This window comes from Schistocerca piceifrons, chromosome 3 (assembly GCF_021461385.2).
Source record: "Schistocerca piceifrons isolate TAMUIC-IGC-003096 chromosome 3, iqSchPice1.1, whole genome shotgun sequence".
In the NCBI taxonomy this organism is placed as follows: Eukaryota; Metazoa; Arthropoda; class Insecta; order Orthoptera; family Acrididae; genus Schistocerca; species Schistocerca piceifrons.
In genome coordinates this window covers 531,314,783-531,338,468 of record NC_060140.1, presented here as the reverse complement: position 1 = coordinate 531,338,468, position 23,686 = coordinate 531,314,783, and the positions used below count along the sequence as shown (strand labels likewise).

General features: G+C 43.9%; 1 long non-coding RNA gene and 1 other non-coding gene across 2 annotated transcripts in view; one reads left to right on the top strand and one right to left on the bottom strand.

Moving 5' to 3' along the window:
- Positions 1-23,686, bottom strand: part of LOC124787784 — an 847,274-nt gene that overhangs the window by 430,020 nt on the left and 393,568 nt on the right. The gene's annotated exons all lie outside the window — the stretch shown is intronic.
- Trnat-cgu lies at positions 8,668-8,742 on the top strand. Its single transcript has one exon. It is a non-coding gene; the product is annotated as a tRNA-Thr (tRNA).

Below are 23,686 nucleotides of genomic sequence, written 5' to 3'. Positions count from 1 at the left end.
ATTCAGAGGTACATCTTAAGCAGTTTTGGCTACACATGTTCTACAAAGATGCGATATCTCCGCCCGTTGAGGCTGAATGAAAGAGTGTCTGGTTCAATCAACCTATCACCGAAAATGCCACCCAAACATTAAAACCGAATCGCTGTTTGATGATCAAGAGGTCGAGTACCTCGTGGATTCGTATGTGCTCAGACATGCTAACTGTGGATACCAAAACAATGTTCACGGGAAAACAAAGCATCGTCGGTGTACAGGTCCCCGGTGGGAAGTAAGAGGTGCATGTCAGTGTGTTTCAAAAACCACTATGCGAACTACACGCGTTAGGGAAAATCTTCAGGTGCTAGTGCTGCCACCCGCTGAAGATGGAAAGGATGAAGCTGCTGGTCACGTAACACATTTCACAAAAGACTATGTCCGACGCCTAGGATGTGTGCCACACACAGTGTATTTGTAGATGGAGTGTCTTCAACATGCCGCAGAATCTCGTCTTCCATTTCGCGAGTTCGCACAGTTCGATTCCCACCTATATCATGCATATTTGCACGTAAAGTGCCTGTTTCACGTAGCAGGCGATGCAGACGTCCGGATGTCTGCTGTTGCGGCACCCGTCGGTCTCTCACTGTGGTTCGTCCATTCCCTGTCACAGACCCGTCTAACAGATGCATTTCATCCATTTTAGCGTAGGTCTTATTAGTGATTTTGCAGTGTCAGTCGCTATTTTAAGCAGTTCCTTGTCTAACAGTGTTTATTCTTCTGCTGTAAATGTGATGTTCGTAAAGCTTTTTGTTCTTGGATAAAACTGTGTGTGGGGAGGGGACTGGGGCAAGTGGCTTTTTGTGCACTTTTGTTGATACATCAAATAATGTAATTTTTTGTTATTAGTTCGTCGTATGTTATGACTTATGTATCTAAAATACTTAGCCATGAATTATCATCGCTGCAAGCCCAATGGATGGACAATTATCGATGTTAATGTCATATAGCGTGACAGGGAATATACACGTTATATACGGCTACGAGTTACATTAATGAATGTAAAAGGAGACATGAAGTTCCTTAAAGTTTTTGTCCAGATTAAAATTAGCCCAAACTATGTGCGCAACATCATCGCGGCATCCAATCTTACAGCACCAATCAAGATGTTTGGAGCAAAACTACAAATGCAGTAAGAAATAAGCAACAAACTGAACGAGAAAGCCTCATTAAATCAGTAATTATATGTAGCTCATCTACGACGTAACAATACTTCCACTACACTAATAGTGGGTCATTTACTTGGATTCATTAATACATTAGTTACAGAAGTCATAGCATACGACGCACTCACAACAAAAAATTACGTAACACCATGTATCAACAGAAGTGCACAAAAACCAGTGGCCACAGTCCCCTCTTCAATACAATTTTATACTACAATAAACAATCTTACAAAGATGACGTTTACAGCAGATGAATAAGCACTGTTTCACAAAGGACTGAATTATAATTTCCAACCGAAACTCAATTAAATAAACATAAAAAACATAATAGCTACTACTAATATAGCCCTGACAATGCAGAACTATTAATACGACAATAAAATACACTAACTATAAAATTATCTCAGCGCGTAGAAAGGGAAAGAAACCAACAACATACTCGTAGAATCCATAATTACAGAACAGCTGACCATAACATCTTCTCCAACATAAATAACAAACTCACCTCAAATCAAGCAACACCAATAGCTATCGCAATCAAGGAATACAAGGGCAGTATCCTCGTCATAATCAATCAATAGATTATATAAATAAAGTACAAGGCACTTTCACAGTTAATAAGGAAATTGATGTTCTCTACCTCCTGAATAGTTTCGGAACGCCCTGTATAGAGGTCAGATTAATCCTAACGCTATTTTCATTTGTTTGCTGACGGAGAAGGCGAACTATTTACCACATTAAAGTTGCTGTTTGTTGAATAACCATGATACAGAAGTACTGTATGTGTAAAACCCTGATCCGACGTGAGTGAGTCCGAGAGCCCTAATATGATCAGGCAACACAAATAGGATGATTAGGGAGTACATCCCATCGACGACAAGGTCAGAAGAGATTAATTAGAAACTCGGACTGGAGACAACTAACAAAAGAAATCGGGCCTCTTCTTTTTTAAAGGAACCATCTTGGTATTTGCATTAAGCAATTTAGAGAGACGGCGGAGAACTTACATTTGTGTGGGTGGGTGCTTGGCTATTTGTATTCCTCTCCTTCAGAATGCCGCACCAGCGTTCTCCCATCGCGAGCACTGTTAGCTATAATTGTGGGATAGGAGCGAAATGATAATGGCGCACACTAGAGGATACGATGTAGACTGCTTAATGTTTATGAAGTGGCGCTGGTGCTTCAGCAAAGAAAGCTGTGAAGCTGAAGAAAAACTGCGCCGGTGCGGTCGGCTGGGACACGGCAGCACGGTACAGCGTGCCGCGGCTTCACGTCGGACTTTCCTGCGGTTACGGATGTGAACGGCGCTGCGGCGGTGGAGGCGGCGTCCTGCCTTTGTCGCATTTGTGGCGAGCGGCCGCAACGCGCGGCCAAGCGTAACGGCAAGCACCGCACAGTGCCGTGTGTGTGTGTGGGGGGGGGGGGGGAGGGGGGGGGTAGGGGGAGGGGGAGGAGGAGGGGGAGAGGGGGGGCGAGAGACAGAAGACAAGTCGGCGCTCGACGCACATCAGACGCTTGACCATCAGCCACCTCTACGGATGCACTATGCTGCTTGTCGTAGGTCGGTTGCTTGCGTGTACTCAAGTGGGCGTTAATTATTACTCTTATTAACGCACTCTGGGAAGGATGTGGCCTACAAACGATATAGTTTCCAACTGCCATCCTCACTCGTATTATTATACTTCAGTAGACAAAACCTGTGATAGTTTAGCTGCTGTTTCGAAGTAAACTTTAAGTACAAATACACAGAACGAAAACTAAAACTGCAGGTCAGGAAAATTTGGTTCGCTATTCACTTACAAAGCCAAATGATCACTCAACGATATTCAGCGCAAATGAACAAAGAACATCGTGAGAATATCGTGTTATGCGTCGCGTAAGTAGATGAAACGTCTACCAGCACGTGTCATAATTCGATAGTGGCAGTGTCATGGCCAATGGAAACTGCGGTGTATCGATCGGCAATGTAACTGCTCGCCTTGGTTTGGATTCTAATACAAGTCGTAGCTAAAGGTAAGTTAATGCTCTCCGTACTGGCCGTACGGACTATTCATTACCTAAAGGTCGCTCCGTCATCCTCTGCCAGTAACGTCATTCGGATGTAGTATGTAGAGCCATCGGTCAGGGGAAACCTCTCACTGCAATTGTTGGGTTCTCCGAAAGTGGAGCCGGTACTTTTCAATCAAGAAGCTCCTCAATAGGCGGCACGATGCTGAGTGCACCCCGTCACAGTTTTCCCAACAAGGAAAAGTGCCTGGCAGTATTGGGAACCGAACCCAGGTCCTCCAGATAGTAGTCCGACACCGATCTGGATGCTATGGAGTGTCATTGGGTACGAAATACAATCGCATTTGAATCGCATTGCCGCTGATTTGGGGATGACACTGCTAATTTTGGATGTGGAGCGCTCAACAGCATGATGATCAGCGTCCTGAAGAAAATTCAGCAGGTCATAACCAGGTGGGCGGGAGGGGGAGGGGGAACTAAGAAGGCTGTCCCCCACACCCAGAGTAGTTTACAGTGCTTACCCTCGCCAGTATTTAGGGATGACGCCCGACAGTTCACAAAATTTCTGAATTCTTGTAACACAGACGTCGGTATCAGCAAGGATGGTGGCCAGATCTCCAACCACACCGAGGGCTGCCCTGACGTCAGTAATAAGACACACTCAGCCAAAACATGCTGAATCGAAAGTGATAGACCACAAACGTAACAGAGTGGTGGATCATCCTGCCGGAGGAGGAAACTCTGTTAAAGCGTTACCTCATACGCGCAGTCTGGTGAGCAGCTTCTTTGGCAGCTTTATCGACTATGACGTTTCCTCGTATCCCGATTTCTCTCGATACCCAGCAAAAGATTACTACCTTGCCACGGTGTCGAGGCTGCTGCAAGGATGGATCAGCTCAATCAATCTGTCTACGGAATACTTTTGGTGGACGGCTTGTAGACACTTAGCTCGTCAGAAAAAAAGGGAAAACTTGTACTGTGATACCTTCGAAGCCACTACAGTGCTTCCATAAAGTCATTCAGCTCCGCATACTAATTTATTAATTGTTCTGGAAGGCGCACTTTGAAAGCTCTTTCAGGAAAAACAGCTGAATAACCGAGAGCATTGTCTTGCCGGGATCCATCTGTTTACACAACGTGAAATGGGGTACGCATTTGAAAATGAGGGAAAAACAGTTGTAAAAACGAAATCAGTAGTATAGGTTTTCTTGTACTGCGTCGAGTTTAAAATCACTTTGGGCTTTAAAGACGCCTAGGCGGTAGTTTGTTCAATCCCTGTCTGTGTATTCGGAGGTCTGATATAACCAGACAGTCAGCAGCAAGTATCCCGAATGGCTTGGTCGCATGGTGCCGATTCCTGAAAAGCCATTAAAATTTGGGGTGGACCGCAAATGACTGAGACATCCCCGACATTTTCGAGGCCTGTAGAACAAGGAGGAGGCACTGCTGAAACCGGAATGGCTGTTCACCATCCTCTCCACACAATGAATTTAGCTGATACTATAGGCTCCCATCGATATCTGAATGCCCTCTTGGTCAACAGCATCTAACATATTGACGTAGGAAATACGGGATGATCTATAAACCACGCTGCCGTAATCTAACCGTGATCTGGCAAACGTCCTGTCCAAATTCAGGAGGCCGGACACGTCAGCAACCCAGCTAATTTGGAGCTCAGGCGTTATACTTCTGATATGTAAAGTTCGGAAACTGCCTTATTTCCGAGAACTCCGTGACGCTATCTTTCAACCAGACAACTCAAGACCGCATGTCGCTCATGCTGTCCTGACCTACCTCCAAATAAAGTTCCACTAAGTACTCCATAGGACGTTCCACACACGCACGCACCGAATTCTTCATTTACTATGGGCAGATACTGAATTATTTTTAGTAACAGACAAATGAAAAAATACAAAGAAAATGATTATCTTACGGCACTATATATACAAAAATTATTAAGATTCTGTACATCAGTATTTAAACTTTTGTCTCCAGTTTAAAATAATATAAATCACACAAATGACAACAGCTACAGATGGATATCAAGGTGTTTTATTTATGTTTCACAGCACTCATCGCTCTCAGGAAATCTTCGAAAACACCCGTGTACGCATGTGCGAAACATGCTGATACAACATGAAGAGTTGTCTGTCGTTCCGCACTACAGTCACAAGGTGGTGATGAAGATTTGCCCCACTTGTCGGTAGTGTGCGATTCTTCCATGGCCCGCTCGATGCGATTCAGAGCAGTCCAATTTGCTCATGGCTGATCAAATCCAGGGGGTTTCTTCTGGATACAAAGCAGTTTCAGGCAATGTGGATGACAGTTTTATTGCCATCAGCGATTCCATTCATCAATGGCACTGAATTCATTCATAGTGATAGAAACGCAGCAGTAGCAAGAAAGATTATAGCCTACCGTCCAGTAAATCTCCCGACATCACCACGAAGTTGTCTTGTCAGAAAAGGTAACCCATATGTCTAAAATGGGAGCTAACATTCAGCCGAATAATAGTATTTTGTGATTTTAAGTATTTCGCGGAATCATGTACCATGCGTGGATTGAACCAATTGCTAATACTATGACAAACAATATTAACAATCACACATACATCGGCAAAAATCCACGAAATGTTGTTGCAGGGATCGTTTACCTGTTCTCCTTAGTCCCACCACAACACTTTACTGAACCAATATTGCGTGATTCCTCATTCACTGACTGTCATCCTCGACGCTTACGTGACAAAAATCATGGCATAATCCCTAATATCGTATCGGACATCCTTTTGCCCGGTGTAGAGCAGCGACTCAACGGGGCATGTACTCGACTAGTCGTTGGAAGTTCTCTGCAGAAATATTGAGCCATACTGCCTCTATAGCCGTTGATAACTACCAAAATGTTGTCGGTGCAGGATTTTGTAAACGAACTGACCTCTCGCTTATGTCCCATAAATGTTCGATGGCATTCAGGTTGGCCGGTCTAGGTCCAAGAATCATCGCGAATTGTTCAGAATGTTCTTCATACCAATCACGAACAATTGTGGCTCGATGACATTGCGCATTGTCAACCATGAAAATTCCACCGTTGTTTGGGCACATGAATTCCATGAATGGCTGTCAATGGTTTCCAGGTAGCCGAGCATAACTATTTACAGTGAATAATCGGTTCAGTTTGACCAATGGACATGGTCCATTCCATGTACACACAGTCCACACCATTAAGGAGCTATCGGCCAGCCTGCACAGTACCTTGTTAACAACTGGGGCTTCGTGGGGCTGCGTTGCACTGTAACTCTATTGTCAGTTCTTACCGAATAAATCGGGACTCACCAGGCCACAGCTTTTCAGTCGCCTAGGTCTAAACGATATGGTCACGAGCCCCGGAGAGGCGCTGCAGGTGGTGTTAGCAAAGGCACTCGCATCGGTCGCCTGCTCCTAAAGCCCAGTAACGCCAATTTCGCTAAGCTGTCTTAACGGATGCGTTCTTCGTGCGCCCTACATTGATTTCTGCTGTTATTTCACGCAGTGTTGCTTGCCTGTTAGCACTGACAACTCTGCGCAAACGCCGTTCCGTTGTCCGTGGTGAGAGGTAATTTCTGAGATCTGATATTCTCCGCACACTCTTGAGACTGTGTTTCTAACTACTGAATATTCTGAGAATGAATGTCCCATGCGTCTAGTTCCAACTAAAACTCCGTTTTCAATGTATGCTAACACCCATCTTGCGACCATAATGACGTCGGAAACCTTTTCACATGAACCACCTCAGTACAAATGACAGCCGCACCAAGGCACTGCCATTTTATACTCTGTGTACGCGATACTACCGCCATCTGTATATGTGAATATCACTATCACATAAATTACGACCTCAGTGTAATTCAGAATCAGTCTTGAGCATAAACCAAAATTTTCTAGTGATCTGTTGGTTGACGATACATGATTTTACTTATCGGTTTCGACTGCAATGGCTCGGCTTCCATTGCAGTGGCTCAATCCATTGTACCTATGGTTCTACCTTCTATTCGTTCTTCAGATTTCCTTCTTTTTAAAGTGACGTCGTTAGTTGCCAGGCCGTCTAGATGTGTATTCCTTTACCTGGCCACAGAACAGGGCTCCTTGCGTCGACTTGATCATCCTGACTGGTGCAATTACCGGCGTTTTCTTTTTTACTGATGTGTTCAGTGTTTGTTCTTCGTATTTCAACTTTATTTAACATGATTCATCTCTCATTTTAGGAGTCTCAGCTGTATTTCTTTTCTCATTCCTACAAGATCTGCAGATCCATATTGCTCGTTTCCAAGTTATTTATGTCATCCAGTAGGATTTCGGTAGAAGAAGTAAAGAGTTTTTCAGTGCTTTCTGCAGGTCCGATTTTCCGTTGGCAACAATCGCTATGTCAAGACTGAACGTTCATGTCTAAGTTTTCAGTCTGTCAGACATTCTGGCTTACCTTCTGCGAGACACTTTTTGTCGCTACAGCCGAAGAGGCCGCTCTGCCCAACTCTGCCTCGCCGGCCCCTGTCGCGTAAGTCAGAGGCATGTTGACAGCGCCGGCCGTGCGCTCGACCGCGTCGCTGGGAAAGCTGGGCCACGCGCCGCCGCGAGCACACAGCACGCAAATGCTTAGTGTATAACTTAACACATCGAGTTACGAACCCTCTCAAGCACGCCAGTGCAGTGACAAGCGCGTTGGCAGCCTCGCAAGGCCGGAAACTAATGAAGAGTCGAGAGTAATTAATGAATATGAAACCCGAGGACAGAATCACCTTTTGGACGAGGAACGAACCGTTTCTCTGTCTATAATCTGCGTACTAATTTTATTTGGAAGTATCTAATAATTCAACCGCGAACTAAAGCATCTAAATAATTACAGAAACGAAAGAAATCTTGTAATAATACCGTTATTTTTTCTTTTTTCCGTCTTACCTTAGCTGCTTTAAAATTCGTGGAGCTATGTTATGTCTATGCAACTAATTGAAGGCAATTTGTTTATTGCTCTACGCGTTTCGCTTCTTTTAATTGTGAAGCATCTTCAGTGACCTGTAATACACATTTATTTTTATACATATAGTAAACATATTATGTGGTGAAACTTCCTGGCAGATTAAAACTGTGCGCCGGACCGAGACTCGAACTCAGGACCTTTGCCTTTCGCGGGCAAGTGCTCTACCAACTGAGCTACCCAAGCACGACTCACGCCCCGTCCTCACAGCTTTACTTCTCGGTCCGGCACACAGTTTTAATCTTCTAGGAAGTTTCATATCAGCGCACACTCCGCTGCAGAGTAAAAATCTCATTCTGGAAACATCCCCCAGGCTGTGGCTAAGCCATGTCTCCGCAATGTCCTTTCTTTCAGGAGTGCTAGTTCTGCAAGGTTCGCAGGAGAGCTGCTGTAAAGTTTGCAAGGTAGGAGGCGAGGTACTGGCAGAAGTAAAGCTATGAGGACGGTGCGTGAGGCGTGCTTGGGTAGCTCAGTTGGTAGAGCACTTGCCCGCGTAAGGCAAAGGTCCCGAGTTCGAGTCTCGGTCCGGCACACAGTTTTAATCTGCCAGGAAGTTTCATATCAGCGCACACTCCGCTGCGGAATGAAAATCTCATTCTGGATATTATGTGGTAGTTACAATATGTTACTTTGTCACATTTTGTCGTGTTTTGCTCTTTGACAGTTACCAGAGTGAATAATCACAATAAAAAGCTCATAACATTGCAAGAAAACTTTCACAAACAATGGCAAAGAAGGTACTCGATGACTAAATCGACATAAACAATGTATCTCTAATCACGCTAGGCACCAAAACATTAACGAACAGAGATCCAAAACATAACCAGAATATATAATTAATAGATCTCCCTCTCCCCCTTCTCTCTCTCTCTCTCACTCTCTCTCTCTCTCTCTCTCTCTCTCTCTCTCTCTCTCTCTCTCTCTCTCTCTCTCCCCCCCCCCCCCCCCACACACACACACACACACACACACACACACACACACGACAGTTGGCAACACTACACATCAAAGACACAAATACTGTATGTTGATCACAAAACGGAAAATAGAAGCGACATATGCGACGTATTGAATCAAATGTGGGTGAAAGAACGCCGGAAATCGGCCGGCTAGAGCATGGAAACTGAGGAATACATCTCCAGGACCATACGCATGAGGTAACTGCGCTGGAACTCGTAATTAACACCGAATGATAATTTCACATCACGAAATTTGTGCTGCAAAAGTTGAGTCTAACCTAAAGAAACAAGAGCAAAACACGACAAAATTTAACATAGCAACATATTGTAACTACTACATAATATGTTTGTAGAAAAAGAAACATGTATTACAGGCCATTGAAGATGCTACACAAATAAAAAAAGAGAAACGCGTATGGCAATAAATAAACTGCCTTCAATTAGTTGCATAGACGGAACATGCCTCCATGAACTGTAAACAGAATTTGGGAGGAATTAAACTGTTCAAAATGGCGGCGGTCGTTAGAAAGATTTATGTTTAAACGGAGCGACATCTTCGTCCTGTGGCCCGCACGAACACAGAACACCCCGCCTTCCCAATCGCCGAGGCTGTGGCTGAGCCAGATTAATAAACTTCTAGGTCAAAATGGAAGAGGCAAGGCCTATGGCCCAGCAGGCGACAGCTACCCGCTAGACCAACCAGAGAGTTGGCAGCGAAACTACCTTTTCAGCCACAGACACACTAGTGTGAGGTGACGACCGGCTAACAAAAGTCCTGAGCATCGAAGCTCCAGTCTCATTCTGAAACAAATTCTTGCAGGGTCCGCTAGCTACCGTCTCGCCCGCGACCGCCTGTTGTGCCTACGCTAATCCCCGCCAAGCGACGATAAAGTTTAACGGTTCGTGATTTCGGAGACAATCTTATAGTGGTGCTCGGATTTGACCACCGTTTCGGTTGTTTGGCGATCGCTTGGATTTTGCTAATACGTGAGAGCAGCAGCGCCACCCATGCGGTAAGTTTCACCGGATTCTGCCACCTCTCCCCCCCCCCTCCCCTTTTTTGCTGCCGAAAACTAGTTCTCATGGTTCAGTATTTTCTGTCAGAAGTGTTCTCAGTTACACTTATGTAGCTGTAGCGGTAGGTGAATGCTACTTCGGTATGTCATTCTGTGAATATACACTCCAGGAAATTGAAATAAGAACACCGTGAATTCATTGTCCCAGGAAGGGGAAACTTTATTGACACATTCCTGGGGTCAGATACATCACATGATCACACTGACAGAACCACAGGCACATAGACACAGGCAACAGAGCATGTACAATGTCGGCACTAGTACAGTGTATATGCACCTTCCGCAGCAATGCAGGCTGCTATTCTCCCATGGAGACGATCGTAGAGATGCTGGATGTAGTCCTGTGGAACGGCTTGCCATGCCATTTCCACCTGGCGCCTCAGTTGGACCAGCGTTCGTGCCGAACGTGCAGACCGCGTGAGACGACGCTTCATCCTGTCCCAAACATGCTCAATGGGGGACAGATCCGGAGATCTTGCTGGCCAGGGTAGTTGACTTACACCTTCTAGAGCACGTTGGGTGGCACGGGATACATGCGGACGTGCATTGTCCTGTTGGAACAGCGAGCTCCCTTGCCGGTCTAGGAATGGTAGAACGATGGGTTCGATGACGGTTTGGATGTACCGTGCACTATTCAGTGTCCCCTCGACGATCACCAGTGGTGTACGGCCAGTGTAGGAGATCGCTCCCCACACCATGATTCCGGGTGTTGGCCCTGTGTGCCTCGGTCGTATGCTGTCCTGATTGTGGCGCTCACCTGCACGGCGCCAAACACGCATACGACCATCATTGGCACCAAGGCAGAAGCGACTCTCATCGCTGAAGACGACACGTCTCCATTCGTCCCTCCATTCACGCCTGTCGCGACACCACTGGAGGCGGGCTGCACGATGTTGGGGCGTGAGCGGAAGACGGCCTAACGGTGTGCGGGACCGTAGCCCAGCTTCATGGAGACGGTTGCGAATGGTCCTCGCCGATACCCCAGGAGCAACAGTGTCCCTAATTTGCTGGGAAGTGGCGGTGCGGTCCCCTACGGCACTGCGTAGGATCCTACGGTCTTGGCGTGCATCCGTGCGTCGCTGCGGTCCGGTCCCAGGTCGACGGGCACGTGCACCTTCCGCCGACCACTGGCGACAACATCGATGTACTGTGGAGACCTCACGCCCCACGTGTTGAGCAATTCGGCGGTACGTCCACCCGGCCTCCCGCATGCCCACTATACGCCCTCGCTCAAAGTCCGTCAACTGCACATCTGCACATACGGTTCACGTCCACGCTGTCGCGGCATGCTACCAGTGTTAAAGACTGCGATGGAGCTCCGTATGCCACGGCAAACTGGCTGACACTGACGGCGGCGGTGCACAAATGCTGCGCAGCTAGCGCCATTCGACGGCCAACACCGCGGTTCCTGGTGTGTCCGCTGTGCCGTGCGTGTGATCATTGCTTGTACAGCCCTCTCGCAGTGTCCGGAGCAAGTATGGTGGGTCTGACACACTGGTGTCAATGTGTTCGTTTTTCCATTTCCAGGAGTGTATGTATAACCATGGAGGCTGCCCTCGGTTAAAGGCACGTTGTTCTGTGCTAATTTCAGAATATATCTATTTGTACTAGTTTGTAATTCCTTTATTTGTGTTGCGATTTCTACCCCCTTCCTTCAGTACCCATTCACATCAGTGGTTCCCTGCAAGTAGGGTCGTAGTCAATGCCTTCCCACGGTCTAATACTGGGTAGAATAATAACAGGAGATGGTAATGGCCTATCGATATTTATCTCGCTCACTAACTGGGACAAGCTCTTTTCGCTCAGGGCGACTGGGATACGAAAACTGTGGCAGTCAGTTTAGGTGTGGTAGCGCAAGTGGAGTTACAGACCGTATACGTCCTCGGCTGTCCGTCGTAGATAGCTTACGCACGATGTCCAGATAAATTTATGAATAACGGAACGTGTGGCATACTCGATTACAATTTGCCGCCTTTGGGAACAGGAGAGAGGAAAATTCTTCACCCACCTCTCTTCGTGAACACAAACTGCTAGTCCACATTTACTTCCAACGTGAGTTACAAGATCAAACAAGATGTCGAAGAGGAGCTACAATACTCTTACGGTGCGCAACCTATGCCAGCATGTGTTATCTGAAACTCACTTTTACTTCCGTTACCCCGCGAAAATTTGCTAGTGCCACATCTCTATCTCTTCAATTACACGACTGCAAATCTTTTTCACACAAGCAACAGTTACGGAAGGCGATAAGTGCTCAAGCGCACCTCTTGCCTATATTTAATAGTAACCTTAAATTTAATCTTTAAAGTTTGCAACTGAGAAGAATCAAAATTTACGTAAAACATACATCTTTAAATGTTGTCACATCAAGGACGCACACTTCAAAAGCAATGTAGCTGGAAATTGTCAAACTGAGACACATACTTTAAACTGACTTTTGGGAACATATTGCCATCGCGTTAAGCATTTTAATCAGGCCAATGTGCAGTGTTGGTTCCCATCATTGCTTAGTAGCATCTGATCGCAGAAGTTATTTGAATTCTCAAATACTGAGATATTAATTGAAATACAATTCGACTTCGCTTTTAACCAAGCAAGTTCTTTGCGAAATAACAAGAGAGAGAGAGAGAGAGAGAGAGAGAGAGAGAGAGAGAGAGAGAGAGAGAGAGAGAAGCGTAACTACAGACTATATACAAATGGAAACAAACTTCGGACGCTTAGAATACAAAGGAACTTATTAACATAATCTTTGGTTGCATAGTATTGAGTCTCTGTTACACAGTAGCTTATCGTTATTCTATTTCATACACAGTTTTACAAATCTTAGTTCCGTTCGATGTAGGTAGTGCCGGGGAAAATATGTGACGCTATAATGCACACCAGTAATATCATCTAGATATATTCTCAACATCTCAGCAACGAAACTGTGCAACTCAAATGCACCAGGCTTCACACAATCACAAAACGAAATTTTGAAGTATCTCTTCTTGAAATCAACGATATCTTTAAATAATCTACATTAACAAAAACAACCCTGTAATAGTAAAATACTCAACGACAAACATGGCGAACTTTTCTTGCTTTATGAAGGGCACAGTTAGCGTCTACCGCTCGCGACAAGGTTTCCAGCCACAGTATCACTCAGCTAAGGAGGCGGTGCTGAACACAGCCGGGGAATGTATTCTTCATCGAAAGATAAGCCTGGAATTGTCAGCACTGTCTGACGGTACAACGCGCACACATCTCAGAGCTTAACATTTACCCCTGATCGCTTGAAGCGTGGTGTTATCTTTATACCGAGAAGAGACCCTTGCACGAACAGCTGCTGCCCCACTGCGAGGAAACACGGGGCCCCTTTACGGCAAACGACCGCTTTGGACGGAAGCCAGGTGGCGTCTGCAGCAACTTTCAGCTTTCAAGTGGCTTCGCACGCAGTGACGTAACAGCCTGCCAACCGACTCATTGTAGCGTGCCTCAACATTGGCTCAGTCTAGTATTCCTACGGTAATCCACAAGAGCGACGAGTTACAGTAGCCCTAGGCCGCCAGTAATGTGTTCTCTTATCTGGGAGCATTTAAAGCGAACTCTGGGGTATCTGAACGAAGCACGACGCTAACGCACGTACTTCGCAACCAAGTTCAGCTATAGTGGGTGCTCTTTTTGGCTGAGCACAGTGCCTCTCTAGCACCCACTGCTCCTCCTCAAGAATCGCTGCCTGCCTTCATACTATGAGCCTCAGCGACAGCCACCGCCTCCTGCAGGCGGGCTAAGCTCTAGAGAGGTCAACAGCCTGTCTGTGCAGGCAAGCCGGGCACGTGCACTCGCGCACGAAGTTGCACCAGTTCGCACACAAACCAACTCCTCAGTCATCATTCAGTTCCTAATACACTGAAACAGCTGTATTTATAGTAAATATTTATGTGGACATGTTTAACGCCAAATTTTGAGAAATGCATATTTGGTGTTGAAGAAAGAACGCTAAGAAAAAAGTACGTGTTTCAAACACTTTAGCAGTTCAAAGACTTCCGATAACAGTCCCCAACAACCATTTTGCATTTGGTGTTTGTTACAAAAAACTGTTATACACAAGGTCATTCACCTACCCCTACCGTTGTCTTTTTATGCAGCGCTCAGCGCTCAATGCTCTAGCTGGACTTCAAAAACCAAGAGCGAGATTTTTACCTTCTCTCGCTCCCTACGTCGGAACTTTTAGTACTCCAGAAGAAATTAACAGGACTTTTTGTAGAAAATTTAATGTGGATAAACTATGTACTGGGACATGTTTCCGCTAGAGGCCAGTTTTCGAATTATTCCAGAAAAAATGTACAATAGTGACCTTCAAACGTATGCCCACTCCCACACTCAGCCCTCATCGTTCAAAATTTCTAGTATGTTTTTCATGTCACTCCCTGTTATCAATGTACAAAAAATGGTGACTACACAAATTATTCCCGCATTCTACGTTTATTGGTCTTCATTGATTGGCATTATTATGCCAATGGATTTGTCTACCACTTACGAATTGTAAAACTGACATTTGTGTAAGTTTCACCTAACAGTATTGTGAATTTTAACAGCATGAAATAAACATTTACATCGGTGTATTCGTCACCTCGGGGAAAATCAGTGTGGATTCCGTAGAAATTTAGGAACACACTTGGGGAGAAGAGCAATTTGTGGCACAACGTGGCTAAAAGAAGGGATCAGTTGGTAGGACGCGTTCTGAGGCATCAAGCGATCACCAATTTAGTATTGGAGGGAAGCGTGGAGGGTAAAAATCATAGAGGGAGACCAAGATATGAATACAGTAAGCAGATTCAGAAAGGTGTAGATTGCAGTTGTTATTCGGAGATGATGAGTCTTGCACAGGACAGAGTAGCATGGAGAGCTGCATCAAACCAGTTTCTGGACTGAAGACCACAACAACATTCGCCAGGCCTTATGACCACGAAACTACTGTCCTTATAAGGAATAAGTTAGGATCGAACTGTCAACGTAATTACTTTTAGCGTAACGTTTACAAAAGTCGTTTTTCTTTCAGTCTGATGGCATCAATGTAATGTCGAAACTGGTAGCACAGAAATTCATAAAAAATTCCTACAATACATACGGCTGTTGGTAAATTATTGTATCAGGGAATATGTATAGACCTCATTTTCAATAATCACTGTCATTGTTCAAACATTTGATACCGTATTAAACATATGTAATACAACCAAGGACCCGCTGATGATATACAGACGTGCCGATACATTTAGTTTACAAAAACTGGCGATTCCCACTCATATGACGCACCTCCATTTCTTGTCCCATATATTGCACGAATGACACTGCATAAAAATGTGGAACACTAAAACTTAAAACAGTTATTTTGTTTACACGTTTGACAGTACAGCACTACTATATAACACAGAGAGAGAGACAGGATCTGACTAGCGCCGCAACACTAATCATTAATGCAGTATATATTCCGTCATATCAGCAACACATCCGTGGAATGAATTACCCACTAACCAGAATCTAATCCAAAATGACGCTGCAGTCAGGTGAAGATTAAAACTTTTCCTGTTATCATTCGAATAGCCCCCTAGCCCAGTTGACTTTCTAGTGACAGGTTTGGGAAGCAATTAGTTCGGTAGTCAATTTCTTTTATTATGCCGCTCGACAAGAGTGACGTTTGCTATCTATAAAACAGATTAGGTTTACTGGGGCGGCTGTAGTGGCCGAGCGGTTCTAGGCGCTCTAGTCCGGAACCGCGCTGCCGCTACGGTCGCACGTTCGAATCGTGTCTTGGGCATGGATGTGTGTGATCTCCTTAGGTTAGTTAGGTTTAAGTAGTTCTAAGTTCTAGGGGACTGATGACCTCAGCAGTTAAGTCTCATATTGCTCAGAGCCATTTGAACCATTTTTAGGTTTACTGGCTGCATAAAATTCAATGGATCAACTAATTTTATTTTAATAAAATTGTCGGTTTTTCAATCACCGATAAATTGATGATTGTTACTGTTCATAATGAAACTTGATAGCGTACTCTGAAGTATTTACAACAAAACAATTGACATCTTTCTATCACAATAAAATGTCAGAGTCAGTTTCCTGGGAGTCAGTTATTACTTTGAATGAATAGAACAATGGGCGGGCGATTTTTACGGGGAAGTTCAGTGTGCATCACTGTAAGTCAGTGTGTAGTTCGCAAATTACTCATGGCTTCCACGCTGCAGGAGTTTAGCAGCAGCACTTTCAGGTAAGGGGTATCGTTTGTATGAAGGCTATAGCTGAAATGGACTGGACCCCATGTGTATTTCGGCAATATCTCATTTGGTGATCATCATTTCTGCTGATGATCGACATCGACTGACTTTCCATCAGGAATTACAGGGTGGTTACGTATCTCGTCGTTCCATGTGCTGTTGCGCTGGAAATCACGTGGCCTTAGGACTGTCCCGCAACTACAACGGTGTGAGGAGTCCTGCCTGGGGCACCATCGTCCGGCGAGGTGCTCCGCTTCCTTTGTCTTCAACTTCCTCTTACGCAAAGGCATCCTGTACCAAACAGTGAACCAGTATTACTGGTACTTTGACAAACACTCCCAGCTTTCTCCGTCCCTACCTAATTATCTATTCTTTTCCCTTCAGCCTATATTTCTCGCTCTTCCTGCGATACATCTGCATCTTTCTGTGCTGCTCTTACGCATTTCTGTTAGTATATTAATACTCCCTTTTGACACGAATTGCATTTTATTAGCAATATACTAAAGAAAATACAAGTTAGACTGACATAATAATAATAGTAATAATTTAATGTAGCTCGTGTACTACACAGATTTCAAAGTTAACGGTGAGGATCTTGAGTCTATCTGGTTAGAAGTGAGAGAGGGCAAGCAGACCCTAATCTTCTCACATAAAACACATACATACTTAAGTAAGGGCGTTTCTAAAAGGACCGGTCACAAGAAAGAGCTCCACTAGCCAGTGCATGACGATCAAATGGTTCAAATGGCTCTGAGCACTATGGGACTTAATATCAGAGGCCATCAGTCCCCTAGAACTTAGAACTACTTAAACCTAACTAACCTAAGGACATCACACACATCCATGCCAGAGGCAGATTTCGAACCTGCGACCGTAGCGGTCGTGCGGTTCCAGACTGAAGCGCCTAGAACCGCCCGGTCACAGCGGCCGGTGCATGACGATCACCATGGTGGGGATGGACGTAGCACGTATATCTTGCTAGGGAGGGGGGGGGGGGAGGGGAGGGGGGGGGGGGTTGGCGACGGCGGAGATGCGGACGATTACTGTCCTTATTATAGGCTAGGTTGCTTCTAATGTATTAAAACTCACCTAACACTTGTCAAAAAAAACGCCTTTATTATACACTGAACTTAAACACGTAAAAACGATGAATAAAAATACTAAACGGTCTGGTCGAGTTATCCACTCAGAGCTCGTTGACTTCCTCTCTCAAACACTTCAGCCCAAATAAGGGTTGCCCTGATGTAAGCATAAAAAACACAGTTAAAACGAACTGGAGCCAAAGTGGTACACTACGAAATTCACAAACTGGTGGATCTTCCCTACGAAGAAGGAAACTGTTTATCAATGGACAGTGTCCTTTCGTTACCCTGGTAAACATCACTTCCTTTCATGCCGTCAGCCCGTGGCTGCACTCTGTAAATGTAACTAGGTCTTCTCAGGCTACTATCAAAACCGTGCACTACCCACACTAATATGGAAACCCGAGTGTAATATTTTTCGTATCCCTGTCGACGATCTTCGTTTCTGTTCCTTTTGTCATTTATCTCTCCGTTTCATCCGATTCCTGGTCTCAAGTTCAAGAGGCGAGAACATGTGTAAGCTAGCTGTATTTGCTTGCCTGATTTGAGGACGAATCTGAATTTCAGAAGTGCATAATACGACATAAAGATTAAGAAACCCAAGAATGTAGAAGTATTTAACTTTTTCTTCAGTCAACTGTTACAATTCGTAACATCAGTATTTTCAGAGAATCGTGGATCTGTCAAGAAAGAGAAAGAAACAGCAAAAACTTTGATTCAAATTAATCACAAGTGACTGCAGATAGTCGGTAGTTGAAAGCAACCGTGCGCAGAATAAGACTGTTCAACAGATGGCACGTTACGTAAGGTGGACTGGCGCACAATCTGATTGTAAACAGAGCTCGCCTCGTGCCGACGTGCTGCTGACACGGACATCCTCCGCTAGCGACCACCGCGAGTTTTCCGCGGCGCCTTTTCATTCGCGTGTAGTTGCCATTTTGACCTCAGCAAGACGCCACTGGTATAGAGCCGTCAGCTACCCCCTCTCCGTTTACCCATTCCAAGAGAACGCTGGCGTAATGGTTTGGTAAACACCTGTCAGCGACGTTTACGTTAGCGCTTGATGTGGCAAAATTTAGAACTTATGGAGCTCAGAAATATCTGATGGTCTCAGTTGAATCTCTGATGGACCTATTCGCGGTGTATCTAATCCAGACTGCTAGTCTCGTTGAGGAACGATAACCGAAAGTAATAATTTGGGGAAACTGTAATTTCACATTCCTTTGTCGACGAGAACGAATGTAACTCTTTCCTTCTTACAGCATTGCTTCTTGCGAATAACGTGGGTCCAAAGAGCCTGTATAAGCCAATTTTAAGCGCTATGTCAGAAATCAGACTATGTACCGAGTATATTCAAGTGCAAACACGACGTGTGAACAACGTGAGCACGTTTTCTGCCACGATGAGTCAACAGAGAGAACTAAGTGTGTTTAACCCAGATATAATTGTAGCGGCTTGTAAGTTCAGGCATTCACATCGACTGTATGATTAGTCAACTCCCTTCTGTTTCGTAATATATTCGATAATACGATTGATGAGAAAATAGATACTGGTAATGATTTCAAATAATCAAAGTGACATACCCGATATTTAAATTACATTCAATATACAGTTATTTTCAGCAACGCACATCAGCTTACATTTAAGCCTTTACTGATAGTCATAAATATATATACTATTGGAAGTATCATATAAAATTTGTTTCCTGTTTTACTGGTGCCAATAATTATCAATCCAGACCGCACGGTGGACTGAAAAATTAATTATAAATTGAGCAGTTTGATTCATTGTTATTCGCAAACAGTCCATGTTGACTTATATTTCACTATTATGCTGGTAAAAGCATTTTGTCATTTAAAAGGTTAATAACGTTGATTACTTTACACAAAGTAAGGATACGAACATGTGCAGATTCCAGGAAGACTAATCCTCTCACACGAATCTATGTATTAATAGAGACTTTTTAGCGATGAATGATGAGACCTAACTAACGTTAAGGGACTAATATCAGCTACAACTTTGGAGATAATGTTTGTGATAGCAATTACAACTAGGCGTATAATGCTTGTGACAATATCCACAATATCTGTTTAAAGACTGGCCTATAATATTTTCTACAAAATATTTACCTAATATAAAAAACACCTATCACTTTTTAATGACAACAAAAAGTAACTGTAGGCAATTCTTATACATATTTGGCAATGAAAATATTTTGTTCCATTTTTATAAGCGAATTTTTAGGAAAGTACGTTCTCCTGCATTTTATGATAAAGCCTTCGAAGATTATTCTAGAAACAAAAACTTATTTTGTAATTATTAATTAACATTTAAATGCTGACAAGTATATTTTAGCAGGGTGGAAATTATAAGTTCACGCCGTTTTACTGTGTCTTACATGTTCCATATTTTCTAACATGAAATATTGCTATCCATAATATTTATATGACTCTAATCAATCAAATGAAAGTTTACATAAGAAACAACGACGACCAGAAACATAATGTTCGTAAAAGGATTTGGGCAAGTAACGTACATAGTGAGCAAGAATAACTTAAGAAAAAGAAAGAAGACATTAGTTTTACGTTAAGAGCATTATCAGAGCAAATGGAAGTGTTCCACCGTGCAAAGTTACAATACAGATTTCACAAAAAGTACTTCAATACGGCCAAAAGTCCAGTGTTGGCGATATGAAATGTACGAAAAATCGACGGAAAAGCACTAAACCTAGTCATCAGTTTGATAAAGTAATGACATTAAGTGGCAAGTATCGTCTAACTCCTACTAGTATACGAACCATCTCTGTAACATCAAAGTGAGCTATGGCAGAAGACTGGCTTTGAAGCTCCCACGTTCGGAGGTTATACAACTCACCTCTTCCATTACGCCGGTGCACACAAGCCATGTAAAGCAAGTTCGAATGCATGACGTCGAAAGAAACTTTATGGAATGACAAAATGTGCTCAGAACAGACTAGAGGAACAGTTTTTAGCAGAGAATGTTGTCGCGACGACCTAGGTATGGTGGACCTAAGCTGTATTACATGAATTAAGATCGGGTCGTTACGACAGAGAAAATTATTTGTTGCTCTTGATGATGACGATGATGCTGATCATCATCATCATCATCATCATCATCATCATCATGTGTCTTCAGTCCGAAGATAAATTTAATGCAGCTCACCGCAACTGTCCGTCATGTGCAAGTCTCTCCACTTCCTCCTAACTTCTTCAGCAAAAGCTCATTTCACCCGATTTACTATACCCAAGCCTTGGTCTCCCTCTATCCTTCCACACTTTCCTTCATTACTGAAGTAACTGTTCAATGACGGCTCTTGGTGTGGTCTCAATTCAACTGCTTCATAATCCTCTTTTATCCCAGATTGGCTTCAGCTCCTCTTTATTAGTTAATTGACTTATTCGTCTAATCGTAAGTATCCTTCTGTAATCCAATATCTTAAATGTTTCTAATCTCTTACTGTCTGTACTATTAACGTTTCACTCTATAGGAGGCTAAAATTCAGAAAAATTCTCTACCTGGTAAAACAGGTGAAGCATCCAGGAGACGTGGACGAATGCCATGTAGTTTCGAACACGTACATATCAGTGGTGGTCGTATGAAGATTGGCAATTTTCTGTGAGAGGTAGAACGGCCACCAGAGTGCATTAGTGTTTATAAAATGGTTCAAATGGCTCTGAGGTCATCAGTCCCCTAGAACTTAGAACTACTTAAACCTAACTAACCTAAGGACATCACACACATCCATGCCCGAGGCAGGATTCGAACCTGCGACCGTAGCGGTCGCGCGGTTCCAGACTGTAGCGCCTAGTGTTTGTATCTGATGTTTATTGATCACTGCGAAGGAAACGAAGATGTCGTGTATCTAAGTCATTGAGTCCCGAGAAACGCATCCACTTTCTTAGTTTTACGTCTAACACTAGTCGGTAATTAATAGGTTTCTCGTGCTTATCCACAGTGACTTGTCTTTACAACGACAAACTGGATAAATGTATTTGTATTCCTTTCCTCAGTACCTTAGTATAAATATTACTTGCTATTGCTCACATTTGTCTTCCGGAATATATTACTAATTTTATAGTTTGCCAATATAGTTTAAACGCTGTAAATGCATTAATTGTCACTTCCTACTCTGATGATTTACTCCTCTAATAAAAATTTTCTGTTCATTTGAATTTCCCTTCTTCCGAGACGTATTACTTCTGTGCCACTAGCTGCTTGTGAGGCTAGAGATTTCACTTATCTGAACTATCAGCAGTTTTATGCGCTCTGGTTGGGTGCTGCGTCCTCTTCTCGACCTGCCCGCTTTGTATTCTCATCTGCTCAGACCACGCCCTTCTTCTGATCTGCCTACTGTCTTCGCTTCGCTGCATCCACACACAATGACATCGTTTCTGAATCGGGGCGGATTCTCCGTCTTTTTTCTTCTAGCTATTGCTTCCGTAGATTTTGGGCAGATCTTGTACTAGTCATCTACGAAAGTTGAAAACATCCCCATCAGTCACCGTAACTTTTAATCTGCCTCCTTTTCTGACTTCTTTTCACGATGGCATCCAAGGATTAATGCAGTTCAAGTATTGTCGAAGAGAGCTACGTGTAATCTGTCCCGCCTTTGGGTTAAAAGAATGTGAGTTATTTGACAGAAGAAGGTTCTATGCACCAAACTTGTTAATTATGACAGCAATAATAGCGCATATTAATGGGGTATTTAAGAATAAATCTGATCTTCCATTTACACAATTTTATATGCCATTGAGCACATCACGCGCACCCATGACACACTCGGTGTGATGGTTCAGTCTGGATTGACTTACTCAAGTGCATAAACTATTGTCGGGCACCAAACCGTGCCCCACTTACATTGGATTGGTGCATAAGTTGGTATAGTTTCTTCCGTAAGCTTAATGAACAAAAGAGAAACACATAGCAGAGACCTTAGTCATCACCAACATGTTCTCCTCCACTATTTACAGCAGTCTGCCAATGCTGAGTTAATTACGACTCTGCGATTCCACGAGTGCCGAAATCACGTGGTTTTGAGCCGTATAACTCATCGATCCATGTTCGAAGCGCATTTTTATCCGGAAAGGAATTCCCTTGAAGGCTGTTCGAATGACAACGAAAAAGGCGAATATTCGAAGGCGCAAGGTCAAGTGAATAAGGTAGATGAATGACTTCCCAATCCAATAACTGTATAGCGTTTCTTCTCAGTGTAGCACAATGCGGGCGAGTGGGACGGCGGACGTTATGGTGGAAGTAGCATCACGTCATGCAGTCTTCCTTGTCGTTCTTGGAGTAAGTCTGCAAAACGTCTCATTTGTTGACAATACATGTCAGCAGTGATAATTACATCTCGGTGAAGCAATTTCCAGTACACCACACCGTCGCTGTTCGGCCGGGTGCGTAACATCTTTTGTGGATGCACGCAGATGTTTGTACGGGGAGCTGCTGCTGCGTTTGGGCTCAACCATTCCTTTCTTTTCCTTATGTTAGCATGGAGACACCATTTCCAGTCACCAGTAACGATACAGGGCAGGAGTGTTGGGTAATTTTCACGAGCCAGTTGATAGCAAGCAAGCAAAGATGCAAATATGGCCACCCGCTGATTTTTGTAATTTTCACTTAGAGCATGCAGTACCTATACACCCGATATTTGAACCTTCCCCACTGTATCCGAATATCGCACGTTGATGGAATGTCACAGTTCATCCCATTTTCCAGTTCTAGAGTACACTGGCGCGGAATATGGTGGATTAATGTGTTTAAACGATTTTCATCAAACCCCGAAAGTCTTCCAGAACGTGGAAAGTCACTAATTCAAAACGATCTTGCCTAAAATGACGCAAACATTTTCTTGCCGTGCTTTGTCCAATGACGTATCCCCATACATGGCGCAAACGTTTCTGGCTACCTCCGCTGCTGCCATCCCTTTACTCGAATAGCAGAATACGTCAGAAATGTTCCGATTTCTCCCCTTGGCACTCCAATTTCTAGCGTCCACAGCTCCACTCTCCATCTCCAAATGAGAAAATGACAATATGAAAACTCAAAAAGCAACAGTGAACTGCAAATAAAAAATTACAATCGATA